Raw genomic sequence first — 23,367 nt, 5'->3', positions numbered from 1 at the left:
GTGGAACTTTTGTAAATTGGATTACTTAAGGGGGTGGCTCATCAAGAACTTGTGCATGTTAGACTTAAAGACGACCATGTTATAGTCAGTTGGAAAGCAGGAAAACGGAACAGAGTTCCACAGACATGCAGTTCTAAGAAAGAAGCTTTGTTCATGGAATCTATGTTTAGGTTTAGGCACAGATAAAGAGTGAGAGAAATTATTGATTATGGTTTTAGCTATACAAGTGTTTTTCATTAAAATCAGGTCAGGGAGGACCATAGACTTGAGTTCATACAAGCATTTGCTATGAAAATAATGATAAATCAGTGACAAGCTCACAATGTCTCTTCTGTGGAAAAGAGGTTACAGGGAAGAGAAAAGGGCATCCTCCACTAGGCTACGAAATCTATTTTGAACTCTGTCAAGATAGAATAAGCTTCTCCTAGCAGCTCCTGCCTAAATGTGGCAACAGTTCTCCATCCTTGGACGTACTTGGCTCTTATACAGGTAGAGAAGCGCATCAACAGTGAGATATCAACTGGAGCAGAAAACAATCCCATAATTTTTTCAGCAGTATTGGCAACGGATTTTATGTATGTGTTCCATTTCAGATAAGAAGTAAAGGTCAGACCTAGAAACTTGTCAAAACATAGAGCCTCACCAAGTCGAGAGCCATTCATTTCAATTGATGCCAGATATGGATCAGAGCGTTAATGATATAAAGATAGAAGCTTGGTTTTAGATGCATGATAATTAACCAGCCACCTCTTTCCTCATTGAACCACGTGATCAAGATCAGAGGAGAGAGAATCAGAGAGAACTTGGTTGTTTACGGCTTTTGAAGTGTTGTCATAGATGGTAGTGTCATTAGCATAAGTCTCTACGAGTGATCTTAGGATGTGATATGGGAAATTAACCCCTGAGGGACACCAGCATTAATAATGTGAGCTTCTGATTTCTGCCCATCAACCACTACTCTTATGAACCAATAAGAAGAGAAATGATTTAATAATTGAAAAAACATTTCCAGTTATACTGTAGCTGGATATTTTGTGGAGTAGACTTTTATACCTTATCAAAGGCCTTTGATATGTCAAGGGCAATCGCCCTAGAAAGGAAGCCTCTGTCGAGACATTCGCTAATCCTATGAGATTAAGAATGTTATTTTCCTCTCCCCAATTAACCACTTAAATATTTTATAGTGTGGTCGCTAGATCTTACTGGATTGATTAGAGCAGAGTTTGTTGGCAGGGATAAGCCAAGAAATATATGGGAGGGATTTTAGAATTGAGAGAAAGAGAGACCTGGCTGGAAATAGGTTTATTTGGAAGTCACTTTCTAAAGTTGTCCAACACATGCTAGCATGTAAAACTGATGATGATGATGATGATGATGATGATGATGATGATGATGATGATGGTGGTGGTGGTGGTGGTGGTGGTGGTGGTGGTGGTGGTGGTGGTGGTGGTGGTGGTGATGATGATGATGATGAACATGTGATCTTGTAAATGAGGTCTATTTTTTCTCACAAAGAAATATCCCTACTAGGTTATTTAGCTATACACTGACCAGTCAGCTTGCAGAGTGCATTGATTTCATTTGTCTCCTGAATAACTACTTTGGGAATCATGGTCGGTCAGCAAAGAGAACCTTGAAAACAACAAGAAAAACGTCCTCTCTCTCTCTCTCTCTCTCTCTCTCTCTCTCTCTCTCTCTCTCTCTCTCTCTATCTCTCTCTCTCTTGTCCCTGTTTATTAGATGTTCTAGCATCAACTATCTTTGCCTGAAGATAATTGCTGAGAGACTTCCAGCAGCCCAAAGAACTTTCTATATTATTTTCCTTCATTCGGACACTGCCCAATTTTCCTCCAGCTATACCAAACGGTGTAACTTGATTGAATAAATCGTTTTGTTTGTTGTTAGAAAAACGGTTTCGTTTTGTTTCTTTCGTTTGTTTTCGTTACATACTATTAATACGTAGAGGTGCGTTTCATTTCTATGACATTGTTCAACCAATCACGGATTTGTACTTCTCAATCCCCACCACTTCTACAGTATAAAAAGATTCATAAAATAAATCATAATTTAAATTATGAATTAAAAATTGTATTAAAAAAAAAATGAAATAAAACAACTAATTAGTTGCTGAGAATAAATAATGAATTTCCTGAAGTCTTTCAAATTCACTTTGTCAAGAAACGCACAATTTTTTTTTTGCGCGTGTGTGTGTGTGTGTGTGTGTGTGTGTGTGTGTGTGTGTGTGTGTGTGTGTGTGTGTGTGTGTGTGTGCCATAGAAACCCGGTTGCAGCGGAAACCAAATCTGAACTCCCAATTACTAGCATTGTCCCAGTTTAGTTGATTCACCTTAAACAGTAACTTAAAAAAAAAAGAAAAAAGAAAAAAAAAGAAGGAAAACAAATTTGACCTGCAACTAATGGATAATTACTTTTGTCATCAGGTGGTCTCTGTTGCATTATGCCAATTACCAGACAACAGACTTTGCGAAAATAAAATGAAAGAAAAAAAAATCTGCTTGAAAAAGAATCTGGAAAATCGTATATAAAAGAAAATCACATACACAGCAATTCAAAAACACAGCTAATGGCATTTGCACATTTTTTTGGTCACAGTTACTTCCCTTTTATTCTATGGATTAACTATTTCTTGCCAATTTTTCGAACTGTCATGAATATATACACTGTAACATATAAAATTATATCAAGCCTTTGTTTTTACTATTAAATTATCAAGCCTTTGTTTTTAATATTGAAATGCTATTGAACATTAACAAAATTACCATAAAAATGCATAGTTATTTTATTTACCTTCTTTCCAGAAAGTTAGACACAAGGTCAAGTATGAGTTTGATGAAAGAGTCTCTGGGGGAACGAACAGGATTCGAACTTGGAACACCCAGATTTTCAGTCTGTCTCGTTAACCACTTAGCCACCATCTCATCCCCACCCTCATAATTATATATAGCTATTAAGAGAGTATAAAGTGGAGCTTGGGTTTACTTTTTGTTAGCCTTGTAACTATCGCTTTACTTGCTTTGTCCTTTAATTATCACATTTCATGAACGACGTTTCTGACAAAGGGGAAAGAATTGCTGGTTTCTGGGTTGGAATCTATCCATCTAACACTTATTGTTAGCAAGTTTTTGATATTGAAATGTTTTATTTTATTAGTTCCTTACATCAAGTGGCTTGATGTTTTGTCTAAAGCGATTGCCATAAAAATACTAGCTGGAAGACCTGACGTCGATCGGGATTTCATGAGGAACATTACTATGTCCTTTTTCACTATACTTATAACACCATACCCTATTAGTTTCTTTTATTTTAAGACATATGCCCTTTATTTATTTTATTTGGATTTATCAGACTACTGTTCTCATCTTGAGTGTCATTTTCACAAAGTTTCGGTCAATCTAACCTCCGACCTTCTTCAGGTGTCTCTTTTCAAACTCAGGAATTTGGACGGAATTTCGAACGGAACCCTTTATTTACTTCACGGGGGTAGCATGCTCTTGTTTCGGTCAACCATGACTGTATAAAGGTCCTAAGTAATTTGCAATTGTATTTTTTGGTTGCCCACACTGAGAATTGAATCTTAAACCTTGAGGAGAATATTACTTTCAATATTGATTTTTCCAAGTACTGTAACCACCACACCATCTGCCTCTTGATATAGTTGGAAGAAAACTAAAATTTTGAATCAGTATATTATATGGTCTAAATGTCTTTAAAACCGGATACACCAATTTGCAATTTTAAGGGTATTCTGTCTTCTAGCTCCCTTAGAAGGGGGACACAGAAATTAACACATTGAAGGGCACATAGATATCAAGAACCACTTTCGTGGCGTTCCTCAAAGAATTTTATATATTTGATTCAAATTTCAACAAAACAGGATATATTTGAAGTTTTAAGGAAGATTATGTCCCTTTAATTCATTCTAGTTAGGGGTGGGGTAGGTCCTCGGCCCCGAAACCACCAGTGTCTAGGTCATTATTGAGATGGCTTGTTTTCTGCTGGCTATGGTGTATGGTCCACTCTCCGAGGCTTTGGCTTTTCACTCTTGTAATTCCAGCTTTTATCAGTCATGTTGCTTTTTAGTTAATAGTTAAATTAATCTAAATGTGAGGTAGAAAACGGCTTATAAGTAGATTTATTCTTCAGTAGTCGAAGATGTCGATAAAAATCCTTCCTCTTTAAGCAAACAATAACAGCAGAACGAAAAGCAAATAGAAAGTCAGACAACCACCTCACGCATATTGCATCGCCTCAATTTTGGAAAGAAGTCCTTTACTAGGTGTATCAGAATTTTTGTAGGAATTTTTGACACCCCTAACACGAAACTACGAATAAAATATAAAAATCTCGTAATTTCTCTGTTAAAAGTGGGTTCTTAATTTTCTTTATGGATTATACTTCCAAAATAAACTATTAAAGTTGTTTTAAAAGTAATAGAAATATTTTTTTTATTTTTTAAAAAACAGTAATGAATTTTCCGAACTCAATATTTTTCAATTTTTAAACTTTAAAAATCTATCAAAATTTTTCTATTGATTCTAGTTTTACGATATTTTCAGGGTCAATGTGAAATTTTATGTTCTTTCCAATAAACCGAATATAATATTTTAGACAAACGTTTTTTTTAATTCACCCCCCCATTTTCAAGTTTCTATTAAAAAGTATATAATTAATTTACTCACCGAAAAGTAAATAATTAATTTACTCACAAATTGAAGAGAAAAGGTCAATAAATAATGTATTCAAATTTAAAACAAAAAACAAGTAGTGTTTTTTAGAATTTTACCTGTAAAGTTTGAAGTTTAAAACCTTTTTTTTTAAACCACGTTATTTGTTTTTTCTTTTTTTTTTAATGGAACCTTTGTCCTTGCTCCTTTAATTGAAAAATCTTAGGGCTTGAATTACAGTTTTCGAGGAGTTATAAGCTTGGAAAAACAGGGGGTCGAATAATTCACGCCTCCCATTTTGAAATGTCTATTAAAAAGTAAATAATTAATTTATATACCAAAGTCTTATATATCACATATTGAAGAGAAAAGGTCAATAAATAATATATTTAAATTAAAAACAAAAAAAGTACTGTTTTTTAGAAATTTACCTGTAAAGTCCGAAGTTTAAAACCTTTAAAAAAAACAAAAACACGTTTTTTTTTTTTTTAAATGAAACCTTGGTTCTTGCTCCTTTAATTGAAAAAAAAATAGGGCTTGAATTACATTTTTCGAGGAGTTATAAGCTGGAAAGATGGGGTGGAATTATTCACTATTTTCACGAAATTTCTGACACACCTAGTCCTTTACTTTATAATAAAATCTATATGTTATTTTTCTTTGGGTCATCAGAAATGTTAATAATAATTTATAGTAGCCCTGCTTCCTTCGTTCCAGCTCGTTTACCTCTCGTTAGTCTAGTGGTCTCCATCAATTTGCTGTTTTGATACCTCACTGAAATACAACTTTCAATTACAGGAGTTCTTTCCAAGCACTACATACTTGTGAAACTCTCTCTCTACTGATTACTTTTATCCTACCTATAAACCTAGTTTTTTTTTTTAAGACTAAGGCCAATAAATACCCTCTGTCTTTGCGATAAGTGTCTTTCATTCTTGTTAGCTCCTTAAATCAAGTGGCTTGACCTCTTGTCTGGAGCGATTTGAATTAAAAAATATATATAATGAAAAATTCAATTACTGACGTAATTTTACGCTTTTATGTCAATATTTTAATAATATATCTTATATACGACATAATCGCGTTAACACACCGGTTCTCGTCAGATCACCGAAGTTAAGCAACGTTGAGCCTGGCTAGTACCAGTTGGGTGACCATTTGGGAATTCTAGGCGCTGTATGTGCTCTCTGCTTATCTCGGCATTTGTTACTAGTCGCCCTGGACATACACTTCACTTGCTACTGGTATTTAACAATGTCAACATAGGAGAGGTGTGGTTGGAGATTGTGCACCTCCTGTCACAATAATTTCGCGTGCAGGCACCCCTTCGTGGGTAACCATAGTCTGCCAAAGACTGTAGGAGTCCTTTTTATATCTTAGATAATTAGTGAATCCTATACTGGCAAAGTATAATTTGTTTTCCTATCATTTTAGACAAACGGTGTACTGTACACTCGTTCAATATAAAACCACCGCTAGATGTGTTTGCTAAACAAGATTTGGAGTAAAATTCCATTAAAAATCCAAACTATTTTAATATTCATTTATATTGTGTATATCGAATAGGACTTGCATATTGAATTATTCATCGCTAAATATACTGAAACTTTTTGCATTGTTCGAACAGAATAAAATTTGGAACATTTCTTGAGTAATAAAAGACGCAGGAAATTCTCTTTCTTTGATAGAAAAAAATTTTTTTTTCTTTTTTTAATATACGTACATTGCCAAAGGGTGGTAGAAGAAAAAAAGAAGAAGAAGAAGAAGAAGAAGATTGGTTGGTTGGTTGGTTCGTTGTTTTACGGCATATCAACCCTTTTCAGGTTATTTAATACCAAATCCAAAGATTTTGAAGAAAGATTTTTTTAATAGAATATATTTGTTGTTTTCAAGTCAGTTTCTATTTAACCCATAGTTGGGACCCTAACAGGTACTACCACTCCGGGTCAGAGCGGACCTGGGAGCAATGACAATTAAAGGGTGGCTCCACACTCCCCAAAACCCAAAAGCTGGGGCCTCACTACTGGATATAGTTTAAGGTCATATCCAGGACCAAGAAGAAGAAGAAGAAGAAGAAGCCGAAATTGTAGCATTCAAAGCTGGTAACGTTACCACTGCACTAACGTGACACGCATGTGAACTGATTAAAAATGAAAAATTAAAAATAAACTAAGATGAATGTACAAATTGTTTAACGATTTTAAAAATTTTGACCCATTTTTGAGCCCTTAAAAACTATTTTAACCAGCTAAAGACCCATAAAAGAATGACCGCTCTGCGCCTTTTAGTTCCGGAGGAGATAGAGTTTGAACATATGGAGACAGACAGACAGACATATAGCTTTTTATATATTAGATTTTACTGGATAACATCAAGATGTTGGAGGAAATTGAGAATTAAATTGAAAGAAAACAATCGTTTCTCACATACAGAAATAAGAAAGAAAATTTCTGAATTTTTGATGATTGATAATTTGTATTATTTGGAATATTCGGACTACTGTTCTCATCTTGCATCTTATTCTCACAACGTTTTGGCCGATGTAACCTCCGACCTTCTTTAGGTATCTTGTCGAATTCAAGAATATTTCTAACTCGAAAATCTGTATGACTAATGGAATAAGAACATGTTACCCTTGTGAATAAAATACTGGGTTTCCTTCAATATTCCGTGAAAATTCCCGAGTTCAACAAAGATTCCCGAGGTCAACCAGACATACCTGAAGAAAATCGAAGGTTATATTGACCGTCCCGTTATGAGTATAATATTTAACATGAGAACAGTAGTCCGAATAATCAAAATAATACAAGAAAGAAAATGCCCCACACTAAAAAATAAAAAAAAGAAAAAAGAAAAAAGATGCTTCTGCAGCTGACGGACCATGCTATTATTTAGATAGGATTTTCAAATTAAATTCAATTTTTATGACATTTTTTATGTATTAAAGTTTTTGGTGAAAGTACATAATAGTTAACAAATCCCTCCCTTTCCCCATGTTAAGAATGAGTTTATAAATAATAACGTTATTATTTCGGCACGGTCCGTAAACTGCACAAGTAGCAAGAAGAAGAAAACATCTGATTATGGAAATTGACTTGTTTATGTCGTCCCTTCCTTTATTCGTCGCCGAGCAGACCATTGTGTGACGAGACGGAAATATATTTACAAATAAACACACATTGCTCTTTATTATAGGGTGGAAAATTGGAAATATGTTTAGATACATAAACTTTTTCCATTTCAATGTATTTTTTCCGATTTATTTATTTATTTTTTATTTTTTTGTTTTTGTCGTTCATCTTTCTCCTCATCCAAAATGGATTAGCTAAAAGAATCTGAGTGCCTTTTTGTGGACACATTCTTAAAATTCTTTCCGAGAACGAGATTATTCTTGAACATTCTTTGTCCCCCCCTCTCTTTTTTGTAGACGGATGGTTGATAGAAATTCACATCTCGACGAAAATTTTCCATCTGTAACAAGATGTTGGAAATAGATTCTTCCACCTCACCGATTCTATTCAGTCATCTATTTATGCTTTAGTTGCGCTCAAGAAGTTTCCTGTACTCCAAGTGAACCCATCAAGCCAATATTATTACCAATAGATATCTTTTTTTTGACAATCTTTTCTTGCCATCTCCTCACTTTTAATTTTATCTGAGTTTCTTTTAATATCTTTAGTTTCATTCAGTTCTTTGTATCACATTGTTGTTCTCCGTAAGTGACCCAAACATCGTATGTAGAGACAGTCGCAAAGGAAATTAGAACTTTGACAAAATCTTTCCAGGTGAAAAGAAAGGGTCTTTATTTTCTTCGTTTACCACAGCAGTCGCCGCCATGTATTTAACACCAATATGTTCTCTCCTTTTGACTGCTACGTCAGCTGGCTGTTAATACATGGTAATATACACAGTTCGCGGTCAATACACGGAACCAGACATAGCTAGCTCTCAATTGAAAGGATAAAGGGTAGAGTTATTGCATGCTTGCTGACCGTACGTTCCCACTTGCCACGTGTTTTCTTTTTCTTCTCTTTCTTCTTCCTTTTGATGTCTATGTCTATGCCTATATATGTGTGCTGAAAAAAAAAAGCTTTAATTTCCGCTTATGCTCTCCGGAAGTGAGTAACTTCCCTTGAACTTTCTTTCTTTCTTTCGTTAAATCAACGGCAGTACTCGTAGTGACTCATCCCTGCGTAGTTCTCAGTAAAATAAAGCTTCTTTCAAGATACTTCAGTCTTGGGTTTTTTCATTACAATATGCATTCTGCTCCATGACGTCACGCTCACGTCACTCGGAAGATGAGTTATGGCTTAATGACGGAACCAGACTACCTTATATTTGTGGTATTTGTCAGCATTGAAGCACAAGAATTGCGGTGGATTATTGGTAAGTTGATAGAAGGTAGCCAATTTGTGTACATGGAAATGAATGAGAACTAGGATGTCGAGAAAATATATGTGAATAGCGAAACTATTAAGTTTGTCGAAAAGTTTTCTAAACTTATGGATACCATAGAAGCATAGAATGAAACAGGTGCTAGTGTGATTGCAAATACTAGGAGCGGATGGAATGAGTTCGTGGAACTTCTGCCATTACTAACCAGCAAAGCGTCACCTCTGTCAATCAAAGGAAGTGTCTATCAGACGTGCGTACACAGTGTGATGATACATGGAAGTGCAACTTGAGGATAATATGTGTTGCGTGCATAGAAATGATATGAGACTGATATGATAGGTGTGTAATGTGAGTCTTAACCCGACACGCTTATTTCTGATGATCTCAGAGAAAGATTAATTCTGGACAATACAGGGAAATGTGTGCAGAACAGTAGAATTCGATGATATAGCTACGTTGGGTGAGAGTTCTTAGGTTAGTAGATATAATACAGTTGAGATAGCATGTTTAATTCACAGAGAAAGGCAAAGAACCGTAGGAGTAAGTAATAAAAATAAACCCAAAGAATAAATAAAGACCTGTCTAGAGATAAATTAGGTTAGAACTCAATTTCTTAAAGCCGCTCTATGCATCATCATCATCATCATCATCATCATCATCATCATCATCATCATCACCATCACCATCACCATCACCATCATCATCATCATCATCATCATCATCAGGACGGTCTCTTTGCCCGGACCAAAGTGACTCTTCCTCTCCAGAGTTTCCTGTCTTCCATCAGCTGCCTCTGATCTTCAGGTACACAGTTGGCGCCGTGTGCTATTTGCTGGATGTACGTGGATCTAGATCGTCCTTTGCTTGCGTGTCCGTATTGTTGTTGTTGTTGTTGTTGATGATGATGATGATGATGATGATGATGATGATCCAAGAACGTAAAGGCGTATTCTAAACGATATATATCTTTTAATAGTACAGTAATTTTTAATGTACACACTGAAAATGTTCTTTAAATTGCTAGACCTGTTTAAGCTCAATAAAAACGGATTGTACTTTCCGAGCTCATACATCATTTGTAAACAATTCAAATACCACAAGTATATTTATAGCACCTTTATATCATTTCATTTCATTTCATATATGGTACGTCTTATTCGTGTTTCGTTGAATGATCTACTAAACAACTCATGAGAGACCCATATCAACATGTCGTCTATTATTCAACCGCAACCAAATACATAGCAATTACTATCAAGATGGACGAGTTATAATCTACACGATAAAAGATATCTCAAACTCGTCCTATAGCACCAACAGATTAAATTAATAATATACCGCAGCAAATTCTCTTATTAAATTGTTAGGTGAACCTCAATCTTAATCGTCTGGAACCCCTCACCAAAAAAAAAAAAAAATAAAAATAAAAAAAAAAATAAAAAATAAAAAAATTCAATGCTGTATATAAGATTCACATGCCCATCTCAATAACGTCCAGTGTGAATGCACTTGAAGACGGTCGGAGAATACATCGGCCGAAACGTTGTGAGAAAAAACAACCAAGATAAGAACAATAATCCAAACAATCCAAATAACAACAAAATAATTAGCAATTCTCATCTAAAAAATATACAAACATCATACAAAAAACAAAAAAAACAAAAAAACAACAAAAAAAAAACAGAAGGGACCCGGATTTATTAAAAAAAAAAAAGAAAAGAAATAGACATGGTGCTATTTGCGATGATCGCTGGGGTGCATTGTCATAGTCTTCAAGAACAACCCTGGTAAGTTTTATTTATTGCTAATTGAGGGGGGCGCCCGGCATTACCCGGGTGTAAAATACGCTTATGTATGATATTTAAATTTGTCCCAGATTTTGTATATATTATTATAGAGTCGTGATTTCAAAAGTAAAAAAAAAAAAAAAAGAAAGAAAAAAACGTATTTGGTGCCATCAGCTAGAATCGAAGCTGAGACTGTAGCATTCAAAGCTGGTGACGTTACCACTGTACCAACGTGGCACGCATACGAACTGATTAAAAATTAAAAAGTAAAAATAAACTAAGATGAATGTTCAACATGTTTAACGATTTTTTTTCAATTTTGACGTGTTTTTGACCCCTTAAAGCAATTTTAACATAAAAGAACAATTTATAAAAAATCCAATCATTTGAGGCCGCTAGTGCCGTTCTGCAACGTTTAGTTTCGGATATGGAGACAGACAGACAGACATATAGCCGTTCATATATTAGATTATTATTAAAGATTATCATTTTATGAATTCTAATGTTTGCTAACTAATTCGAAGCAATTATATATAGTTACTGTTAAGAACCATTTTCTTTTGAACTTACATGTCGTCATTCACATAGTGGTATGTAGTTCGGTCAGATAACATAGGCATGTTCAGACTTGCAAGGCGATACGTCAGGCGATCAAAGCACTATAAATGCACGCCTTTCTGTCCATTTCTGCCCAAACTTTTTTCACCTTTTACACAAAAGTTCTCTAAAAAACCTCACTATGAATAGATGCAATAAATCGCTTTGCGTCTCGCAAAGCATTTTGGGATGAGACAGAACTGCATACACCTTTTTTTTATGGAAATCGCCCCCGGACAATTTATGAAGCCACTTGATGTAAGGAGAGAAAGAAATTCTACTTTAATGTAAAAAAAAAAAAAAAAAAAAATTCACCTACAATAAGTGTTAAATAGATTCTAAGCTAGAAAACAGAAATCCTTTCCCCCCCCTCCTTAGTCAGAAACATCGTTCATGGAATGTGAAGACTAAATAAGGAAAGTGAGAGTTACGAGGATGCGAAAAGTAAACTCAAGATGCACTTTCTATTCTCTTTTTATAAACAGTTCGTCGAGAGATTCCGCTATGAAAATAATGCTGCGGGATGAGACAGAACTCTGGAACTCAATTACATTTTTATAGTACATGCCAGCCAAACTAACTTGTCTTATATTCTGGTGTTTCTAACTCTTTCAGGACTCTGCGTTGATGAAACTATTGAACAAAGTTTATATAAATTTTAGCGATGTTTGTCCTTTTAATTGCAGCCTGATGATCCCATCAGATGGATACAGGCACAGTGCCACTGTTACGAAATGACAATGTCTGATAAGCACCTCATCACTACAAACAAACTCTATAAATTGATGCCGTCGTTACTGATTGGAAATTAAAAAATTAGCACTAATAAAGGTGGATTAAGTTAGAAATTTCATTCAGAAATATAATTGAAATATTAACTATGTGCATGTGTGAGATAGAGAAAGAAATAGAAAGAGAGGGGGTGAAGGAGTGTAGAAAGTTGGGTTTATTTTCAGCAGCCTTGCAACTCTCGCTTCTCTTATTTTGTCCTATAGTCCTCACATTCCATGAGTTATGTTTCTGACAGAAGGCGAAAGAATTGCTGTTTTCTGCGTCATAATCTATCCATCTCACACTGGCTGTTTTTTTTTAATTCGAGGTAGTATTTTAAAATTATTGTTTTTAGCTCCTTACATCAAGTGGCTTCATGCCTTGTCTGGAGTGATTTCTTTTTAAAAAACAGAATCATAAGCTGCCAAACTAACTCTCACGCATTCACTTACTCAGAAGATTTAAAAACTTATGGTAATAATGTAAGAGAGTTAACCAAGTCAATTGACTAAGGACAGTCTCAAAGAAAGACTTGTAGAGTTTCACGGAAACAAAATCATGGAATACTGTTATACTTAAAAGAAAACTGTCATGGTTTGGCCATTTAATGAGATTGCCATCGGGAACACCTGTACGCAAAGCATTTCAAGACTTCATAAAACCTTACATACGCCAATCAAACGATCAAATATGACGTTGCCCGACAAAGTGATGAATCGCTTCCACTTTGAAAATGACATGAACTAAACATATCAGTATCCTCGAAGTCTACATATTTCTTATAAAATTTTGTATATTTTTCATTTCTTACAAAAAAAAACATGTATATTTCTCTATATATTTCTTATAAAACTATGTATTTTTATTATTTCTCTGAAAAAAAAAACAAAAAAAACAACAACAACAACAACAAAACAACATTTATATCTATATATATCTACGTAATTATGAAACTAAAATCGTCTTGTTTGCTTGCTTGCTTGCTTGCTTGCTTGTTCAAACCGTCTTTCCGGTTCCAATTTAAGAGTTCGGTTTAGGATCTTCAGTTTCACGCAAAGACTTGATACATACAGACAGTATATGTGAGATTTATTAATTAACAACAAATAACGAGATTTATTAATTAATAACGAATAACAAATAATGATAAGAGAATTGATTAATAGAAATGAATTAAAAAATTATCAATTCACGTGATTTCTTTTTACAAGGGAATCACCACTTATCAAGGCCCAGAGTCCACTCGAGGATAAGTGTTAGAGCGTACAGTGATCAAAAGAACAATATAATAATCATTAGAAGTGTAAATTTGGTAAATTGGATTACTTAAGGGGAACGGCTTATCAAGAACTTGTTTACGTTGGACTTGAAGATGGCGATATTGTAGTCAGCTGGAAAGCAGGGAAAAGGAAGAGAGTTCCACAAGTGTGCATTTCTAAGAAAGAAGCTTTGTTTATGGAATCTACGTTTAGGTTTAGGCACAGATAAAGAGTGGGGTTGGCGAGGGAGGACCATAGATTGGAGCTCAGACGAACGCTTGCCATGAAAATAACAATAAAACAGAGACAGCTTCGCAACATCTCTTCTGTGAGAAAGAGGTTGTAGGGAAGAGAAAAGGACATCTCCCACCAGGCTACAAAGTCTATTTTGAACTCTGTCAAAGCAGAATAAGGTCTTCCTAGCAGCTACTGCCCAGATGTGACAGCAATACTCCATCCGTGGACGTACCTGGCTCTTATATAGGTAGAGAATTACATCAGCCGGTAAATATCTACTGGATCGATATGATTACTACAATACTATCTCATTGATTGATCGATAGAAGGATCCCACCATTTTTCCAGCGATCTTAGCAACGGATTTCATGTACATGTTCCATTTTAGATCAGGAGTAAATGTCAAGCCCAGAAGCTTATCGAAACATGGAGCCTCCCCAAGACAAGAGCCATTCATTTCAATTGATGCCAAATGGGAATCAGAACGTTGATGATGCAAAGATAGAAGTTTGGTTTTAGATGCATTAAAAGTGACCAGCGACTTTTTTCCACATTGTAACACATGCTCAAGATCAGAGGAGAGAGAATCAGAGAGAACTTGATTATTTACAGCCCTTTTGTTCTTCTTTTTTTTACATGGGGGGTCACCACTTATCAAGGCCCAAAGGCCACTCAGGGATAAGGGTTATTGCGTGTACAGTAATCAATGAGATAGTATTGTATTAATCATTAATATAGGGGGTTTTGATAGAGTGTCTTACTTAAGGGGGCGGTTTTTCAGGAGTTTGTTTGTGCTGCCATAGATTGTAGTATTGTCAGCAAAAATGTCTACGAATAATCTAAGGATGTGATTTGGAAGATCATTAATGTTGATCAGGAAGAGAGTTGGACCCAGGATGAGCTCCGGAGGAACTCCAACATTAATAATATGAGCTTAAAAATGTATTTTTCTTTGCCCAATATATAATTGTGCGTGATTAAAAAAAATTTCTTCTCCGGTTCTGGTTTAAGAGTCCGGTTTAGGAGCTCCAGTTTTGCGCAAACACTTGATACATACAAACAATATAGGCGAGATTTATTAGTTAATAATGAATAACGATGAGACAAAAAGATACTTTTGCATTTAATGACTCGCGCTGGAATAATAACAAAACCTATTATTTAACATGAGAAGGGTGAGATGTTTTGTTACTATTTGATACTTCCAACTAACAATTTATATATATATGGATATCGTAAAACTTGAATTTAACTTGAAAATACTATTAAAAATAGCGTCGATCGTTAAATGCGAAAACAACTTTCACAAAGTCGTAAATAAATAAATAAAAAATAATGACGGGGTGGAGGCAGACCAAACTTTTCTCAAAGTGAAAAATTGCAAAAAGAAAAAAGAAAATAATAATATTAGCGGGGGGGGGTGACTGAAAGATCCAACGTCAAATCGGGGTTGTAAATCGGTTCTGAAAATGGGGGATCGATTTACTAGAATGTTGTATGTGAAACTAAACCCCCTTCCAAATCTTTAAATATTGATTTTATTTCAATTTCTTTTTAATCTGTTAACTTAGGGTCTAATAATCCCCAGAAATAGTTTAAAAAAAGATGAAAAGGAAAAAATTGTTCAGGTGCACCTACATATTTTTTAAAAATATTTTCTTTACCCAAGTTCTTTACCTCGATTGTTTTATTTGTATTTTTCGTTGCAAGTTAGAATTGTTTTCAAACAAAAATCAAAGCAACTATGTTTTTCTAATGTAAAAAAACAATTAATCAATTTACATATTTAAAAAATATTTGTTTTTTTTTTACGACCTAACCCAACGTAGTTTACTTCCTAAAAAGAAATAAAAATCTACTTTTTTTTTTAGCTAATCCGTTTCAATGGCCTTTCAAGATAATATTAAAGAAGGAATTATTTTTAAATAATTCAAATTTATCATTTTAGCGTGGGGGATCACTTTCCTTTATAAATTCAAGTTAAAATGAGACCCCACTTTTTGGCGACATAGCGAGACATGTAACCATTAGCATTTTTTCAAGTTTGGTAGTGGGGGTGTGGGCAGATAGAAGAAATGGGGTGCCGGTGGGGGTCATAATTTCCAAACATTTTTAAAATACGTAAAAACACTTCAAAACGTGTGTGTGTGGGGGGGATTTTCATTTTTTTTTTAAAGATTTGCTTTGAAAAGGTCTCACCGTTAATTATTACTTAATCAGTTAATTATTATTTCCTGATATTTTTAAGGCTATTAACACACACACACACACACACACACACACACACACACACACACACACACACACACACACACACACACACACACACACACACACTTGCTGTTTAATATATTTTGATGTTTAGTATTCCATTGATGTTTAGTATTTCTTTAATGTTTAGTATTCCTCGGTGTTTAGAATGCCTTTTTCTTGAGTATGCTTTGCTACTGAGTATGCCTTGATGATTAGTATACCTTGAAATTTTGTATCCCTTCATGTTTAGTATGCCTTGCTGTTTAGTAAACCCTAATGTTTATTATATCATTAATTGTAGTATGTATTGATGTTTAGTATTCTTTAATGTTTAGTGCCCCTTGATGTTTAGTATGCCCTGATTTTTAGTACACTTTTATGTTTAATATGCCTTGATGTTCACTATATATTGATCTTTAGTATACCTTGATGTTTAGTAAGTCTTGATATTTAGTATACCTTGAATTTTAGTATGGCTTGATGTTATATGCCATGATGTTTAGTATGGCTTTATCTTTAGTATTCCTTGATTTTTAGTGTACTTTGATGTTTAGTATACCTTGATGTTTAGTATGACTTGATATTTAGTACGCCTAGATATTTAGTATGCCTAGATAATTTGTATGCTTGATGTTTAGTACAGCTTGCTGTTAAGTATGCCTTGATGCTTAATAAATATTGCTGTTTAGTATGCCTTGGTGTTTAGTATGCTTTGATGTTTAGTATGCTTTGATGTATAATATACTTTGATGTTTACCATACATTGATCTTTAGTATACCTTGATTGATTTTATGCATTTCGTTTTAGTATGCCGTAATGTCTAGTATGACTTAATGTTTAGTATGTCTTGATGTTTAATATGCCTTAATTTTTAGTGTACCTTGATGTTTAGTATGACTTATGTTTAGTATGTTTTGCTGTTTACTATGCCTTGATGTTTAGTATACCAGACTAGTTTAGATAAGAATAAACACAATACATGAATCGTTGTTCACTCAACTCAGTATAAGTGTCTGTTATAACGAAGTCAATTTTCGAATCATCTCATTTTCCTTCAATAAATGTTGCGAAAAACACTTTTTATTTTTGTTATAATCAAAATTCTTTGCACTTTTGAACTTCTTGTTTCTGCTATTCATTTAGCTGGGTGATAAGATATGATCAAACGGATAAGAAAGCTATTGTTAACATGAGGTACGTGGTCTTTCATAATCTCTGAGGAGAAGATAATAATTATTCTTTAATTCAAACTTGAATAGCCATTAGGGTTTACTGGCTTGTCACTGTTGTCATGTTTTGTCATGTTGTCATGCAATATATATGGCAATCAAGCTACACTGAATATTCCGCGTTTCATCCACTCTAAGACTCCTGCCAGGGTGAGGAGTCCTAGAGTGGATGAAACGCGGAATATTCAGTGTAGCTTAATTGCCATATATATTTTATAAATTACTAACTAACTCTACCTACGTATGGAGCACTTTTGAAGTAAATACTTAAAGTTTACACATAAATCTATAGTTTCGTATATTAATTTTATGTGAGTAAATTAAGTAGTTATATATATATATATATATATATATATATATATATATATATATATATATATATATATATATATATATATATATATATATATAGTACTGATTTCAACAGTTAAAAAAAGAATGAGTTGGATGCCATTAGCTAGAATTGAAACCAAAACTTTTAGCACTCCAGCCACGTTGTCTACCATTTGAACTATCAGCAGATAAATAAGAAAGAGTTAAAATTAAACCATTTCAAGCTATGAATGAATTTTCGCATGCGCAAAAAGTAATAGAAATATGTCGCAAGTTGAAATGAACATTTTGCATTTCAATTTGCCGACATATTTCCTTATGCGTTATTCATTCATTCCAACCAAGATTTTACTCGTTATAAGCCACCCTTGGTGTGTGATTACTATTTCCTGTTAATTTCAGTGTTATGTGATTAGTAATTAAAGAGACTCACATGCATATATCTACTGCTTTATTTATATAGATTTTTTTTGTTTTTAAGTTTATTCCTATTTGTTAATTATTTTTTAAATGTTTTTTTTTCTCATTCCATACTGCTTTTATCTTAATGTTTCTTACGCCTTTCTATTTTTTTTTTATATTTGTAACTCTTTCAATGCCGCCTTTTTTAATTTGTATTTTTTGTTTTGCTTAAATACTTCTGTTTTTGTTTTTTTTGTATATTATTTCTTTCTTGTTTTTCTTTTTTTTCAATCCATTTTTCTTTTTAAGGTTCTACTTTTTTAATATTTTTTCTTTCCTTTTTTTCTTTTGTCCTTTTTCGTTTCAATCCATTGTTCACTCTTCCCCCTCTCTCTCTTTCGCTCTCTCTCCCCTTTCTCTGTCTCTGTATGTTTGTCTGTCTGTCTGTCTGTCTGTCTGTCTGTCTGTCTCTCTCTCTCTCTCTCTCTCGTGTCATTTCTCTTGACACAAAGGAATTCAAATTTAAAATAAGTAAATAAAAGAGAAATATTCTTGGATCATTTAAAAAATATATTTCTAAATAAAAGCTGTCACTTCAGAATGAATTAAACATTTCTGATTCCAGTTTTCAAACTTGAATAGCCATTCAGAATTCTACACATATTCTCCATGTGTTTTTTTTTTTTTTTTTTTTAAATAATTTCCTTTTTTTTTTAGTTTTGCTTTCCAGTTTGCTGTTTCAGTTCAATAAAATTTCTGAAAACATTTCTCGGCCATTGTTGCACAATAAACACCATTTGACATCAAATATATAGATATTCGGAGTCATATGCAAATTTATCACGAAATTTTGCTGACTCATATAAAAATGTACTAATTTTAAAATGGCTGACACTTTTTTTATGATAAAATTAGTCGCACATTCTCTAATCTTCCATTCAATGTGTAACACAGGTTTACCTCTATCAGCGACTCGTTGGTTGTTTTTACTGTGTCAAACGTGAGATTATAACAGCGCGGACGCGCGGATGGAAATACATGCGAAATAACGTCACTAGTAAAAAAATACTAGAAAAAGGAGAAAGAATATGTTAGAGAAGACGATCACGTTAGAAACTTGGATGACGTTCGAGGACACGTTCAAGAAGACGATCACGTGAGGGGCGTCACAGTGGTAATCGAGAAAATGAGGAAATAAATGTAAAAAAAAAAAAAACGAATTGAAGTTCTTTTCTTTTCTTTGCTAGTTTTTGACTGAGGCTACAATGTATTGGTTCCCGGACAACGTTACAAAAAACGTGGTCTTTTGGCCAGAAGCAAAGTAAAAAATTGATTTGGGAATTTTGAGTAGGACGACCCTTGGAGTAAATGTGGTATTATGGTAATTGAGGTTTCTAGCTATGAATAGCTTAGACAATTATAAAGTAAAGTGACAAGATGACAATAGACCCCCCCTCCCACATTTTGAAATGGATTTGTGCCTAATTCGATTTCAATCATTATTACAAGTTTCTAGAATAAATAAATTTTGCAGTGTTGTATTACCCCCCCCCCCCCACTGCCAAAATTAACTTTTTAATATATGAATTATTGTTGTTCTTTCTGATTATGTAAAGAAAAAAAAAACTACCGTTGACTTTTTATTATAGAGTGGAAAATTTCTATCCGAATTCATTTTAAGTTCCCATTCTCGGTTAAAATGGTTTCATCTGAGGGATTACAATGAAAGAATACACACACATAGAAACACGTACTTCTGATTCGAGTTTTCAAACTTGAACGGCCGTTAGGAATTCTACATATGTTCTCAATATGATTTTTTTTCATTTTATTTTTTAACACATATTTTTGCTTTCCAGTTTGTATTTTACTTCAATACCCCCCCCCCAACAAAAAAAAAAATTTTTTTCTTCACCATTGTTGCATAATAAACACAATTTGAAATCAAATTCACAGATATTCAGAGTTATTTGAAGATTTCTCGAGAAGTTTTGCTGGCGCATAAAAACGTAATAATTTTAAAATGGCTGACATTTTTTAAATGATAAAATTAGCATCACTTCCTGCTCCCAAATGAATTTGCGACAATTTAAATTTTTGAATAAAATTAAAGATTTCTAAAACACTTTTGGGATGGAGGAGTGATGAAAGGCTATCACAATGCAATAAATAAAAAATATATTTTGTGGTCATCATTTTGACCATTTACAAACACAAAGGAACCTGTTGATTGAATATTTATTTTATTTCTTTTCCATAATTTATCGAATTAAATGTGCACATGGATGAGTAATAGAAGTTTATAACAATGTAAGAAATAGAAATATGTTGAGAAGTATAAAATCGAAGTGATTTTTTTTATAGCCAATATTATTTTGTTTAGTTTCAACTTGTACACACTGATGAGATATGTGTAAACTGTTTCGATGATTGATTTATTGCATGTGGAAAATTATATATCTATATATATAAAAATGTAACTTTTGGTTCGTTCGCTATTAATTGTCTAAAAAACAACTGGACGGATGGCTTCCACGTTTTGGTATAATATGTTTACTATATCCATGTGTGTTTTTATGTATTTCTTTTTAATTATAACATTATACTTAATTTTTCTATGATAAATAGGTCTTTTTCTTTGTACCGATAGGCGATTTTTTTTATTTAAGAACAATTATTTATTACCGCTTCCTGTCACGTGACCAGTGTTTCTAATTTAGCGGTTTTCCTGCTAGATCTGGAGATTTCGTTTACAATCTAGCGGGAAATTCTAGAAAATCTGGAGATATTTCGCACCCACACACTCGCAAGCGCTTGAAAATACTTTAAAACATAAAATAAATTCATTCATGTAAGTAAAAAAAAAAGTAGCATTTATTGCCTTTGGTAACAATTATTTAGTGATTATTTGTTTTGTTTTTCACCTTTTTTTCGGCTAACCATTCTTAAATCTCGCTATAAAATCGATTTTTCCAAGTACATTTTAGGTGGGGGGGCCTTATGACCTCCGAAGTTTAGTTTAAAATACGAAATTTAGAAGTATTTAGTCGAAAATTGTAAAAAGCAAGAAACAACAGCAAAAAAAAAAAAAAAATTATATGAATACAGTAGAATTTAATTATCTACCAACCTAAATACTTTTAACATGCTAAAACAAAGTTTTTTTGTTTTTTATTTTTCTAATTTCAAAATATGTTGCACCATTATTGTGATGTTTAATTTGCAGTATATTTCAATTTAACTTTTATTATAAAAAGTTTGAGTTTATGATTTGTTTCCTGCAAAAAAAATACCCTCTCTGAAAAAACAGGTAAAACTAGCTGATAAAATACGGGAGCTAACCGCTTCAATATAATTCCAGAAACATATAGTGAGAAAACACGGAACATTTTATATATTGAATATACTATATTTATAATTTTTTTATGGTAGGAAGTGAAAATAGGGAGTTTTTTTTGGGGGGGGGGAATTAGCGATTTTTGAAAATTTCAGATGATAAAAGTAAAAAATCTAGCGATTTTCTGGACATTTCTTTCTCCTGATCTCGCGGGTTTTTTTTAAATCTCAGTTGACAACATTACATCACTAAAAAAACACTACAGGCTTAATGTAAACAGAATGTGTTTACAATATCGGTAAATTTTCAATGGGTTTAATTACATGATTATTGATAATGTGATTGAAATTTAATTTAAATTAACCACACGTGGTCGCTTGGTAGGTACACACAAAATGAATGCCGACGCTCAAAGTGTATACACATTTTGACTCCTCCCTTTACTTAAAAATTCACCAAAAATCAGGAAATTAACGAATTTTAATGGAAATTGCAGTATTTTTCAAATAATGATCGCAGAATATAATGAACTAATTATTTTTACTTAACTCTTAGTGAAAATGTTTTATTTTGTTTAAACTAAAAATACCTTTACTAAAGTTATGGTTTTCAGGAGTAAATAAAAAACGCAAGAATTTATTTTTGCTTTTTTTAAAGCATCGTAATTTGTAACAATAAAAAATAATTTTTACAGTAACATTATGAAAAAGCCCCTAAAGTTCGTATTAATGAATTCGATATAACTTGAAGAAAAATGAATTCTCGCATACTATGCAGGAAATTAAAGATTCAATTAGATTCCTATTTCAGTCACCTAAATTATTGGTAAATATCCAGATACGCTACTACAAAACGCCGACCACTCTAATTTGTTTTTTTAGGTAATTGAGGTCGGTGACAACGAATCTGATAGTCAAACTTGGGGCAAATTTACCGTTTGCATAGTATTAACCCTTGAACCCACGAACTACTGTCCACCATTTTGAAGCTTCCGGTTACGCTACGCGCGGGCGCGCAGTCAACCATTTTGAAGCTTCCAGTTACGCTACGCGCGAGCGTGCAGTCCACCATTTTGCAGCTTCCGGTTACGCTACGCGCGAGCGCGCGTTGTAGCAATCTACGCTATGCGCATTCTCAGATGGCGGAAAATTTGAAATTAAATATAAAAGTTGGGGGGGGGGGTAATTATTTTTTCGGTAAATATCCAGATACGCTACTACAGAACACCGACCACTCTAATTTGTTTGGGGGGGGGGGGAATGTGATGTTGGGGCGCGCGCGCGCCCACCTAAATATTTTTTTGGTAAATATCCAGATACGCTACTACAGAACACCAACCACTCTAATTTGTTTGGGGGGGGGGTGACAACATCACCCCCCCCGCTCGCGCCCCCAATGTACAAAGTAAAATCTTCGGAAAATGTTAAATGGTGTTCTAATTGGCAAATGTCGGTGTGTTACTTACGGAAAATTTGAAAATTCTATGTTCCAGGTAAAAAAAACAAAAAAACAGCTAAATTACCCCCCCCCCTACTCCAACTTCGTGTGCTTTCCTTTTCTTATTTTATTTCTTTTTCAGCTAATTTTAAATTTTCCATCCAAAAAGCGCTATCATGTATTTTTGAAAATTAGAAAATTCTATGTCCTGGAAAAAAAAAATCCCCTCCCCCCAACGTAGTTTGCTTGGTGAAGCCGTCGTTTATGCTACAGCGTGCATGCGCGTAGCATAAACGGAAGCTGCAAAATGGTGGAAAGAAGTTCGTGGGTTCAGGGGTAAATACCATGCAAACGGTAAATTTGCCCCAATTTTGACTATCAGATTCGTTGTCAGCGACCTCAATTACCTATAAAAAACAAATTAGAGTGGTCGGTGTTCTGTAGTAGCGTATCTGGATATTTACCTTTTTTTTTTCTTGCTTAAAAAATAGCATTAATACAGTAAGTTAGGTAAAATTTGCATAGAATGCTCTGCCTTACGGTTGTAAAAATGGAACGGAAATTTGAATTTCGTTCCCTTTTAAATTCGGTACATTTTTACATTACGTCCAACTCATCGTTCACATTCGACACGTCAACTTTTA

The 23,367-nt window shown here is 33.7% G+C and overlaps 1 pseudogene; it reads left to right on the top strand.

Moving 5' to 3' along the window:
• Window positions 1-5,751: 5,751 nt before the first annotated feature.
• LOC145286817 (5S ribosomal RNA) lies at window positions 5,752-5,868 on the top strand (annotated as a pseudogene).
• Window positions 5,869-23,367: the final 17,499 nt, after the last annotated feature.

The sequence above is a fragment of the Euprymna scolopes genome, chromosome 10 (assembly GCF_053919585.1).
Source record: "Euprymna scolopes isolate OS-2025 chromosome 10, ASM5391958v1, whole genome shotgun sequence".
NCBI lineage: Eukaryota > Metazoa > Mollusca > Cephalopoda > Sepiida > Sepiolidae > Euprymna > Euprymna scolopes.
Note: the sequence above shows the minus strand (reverse complement) of the source record. Positions and strands in the feature narration are given on the sequence as shown.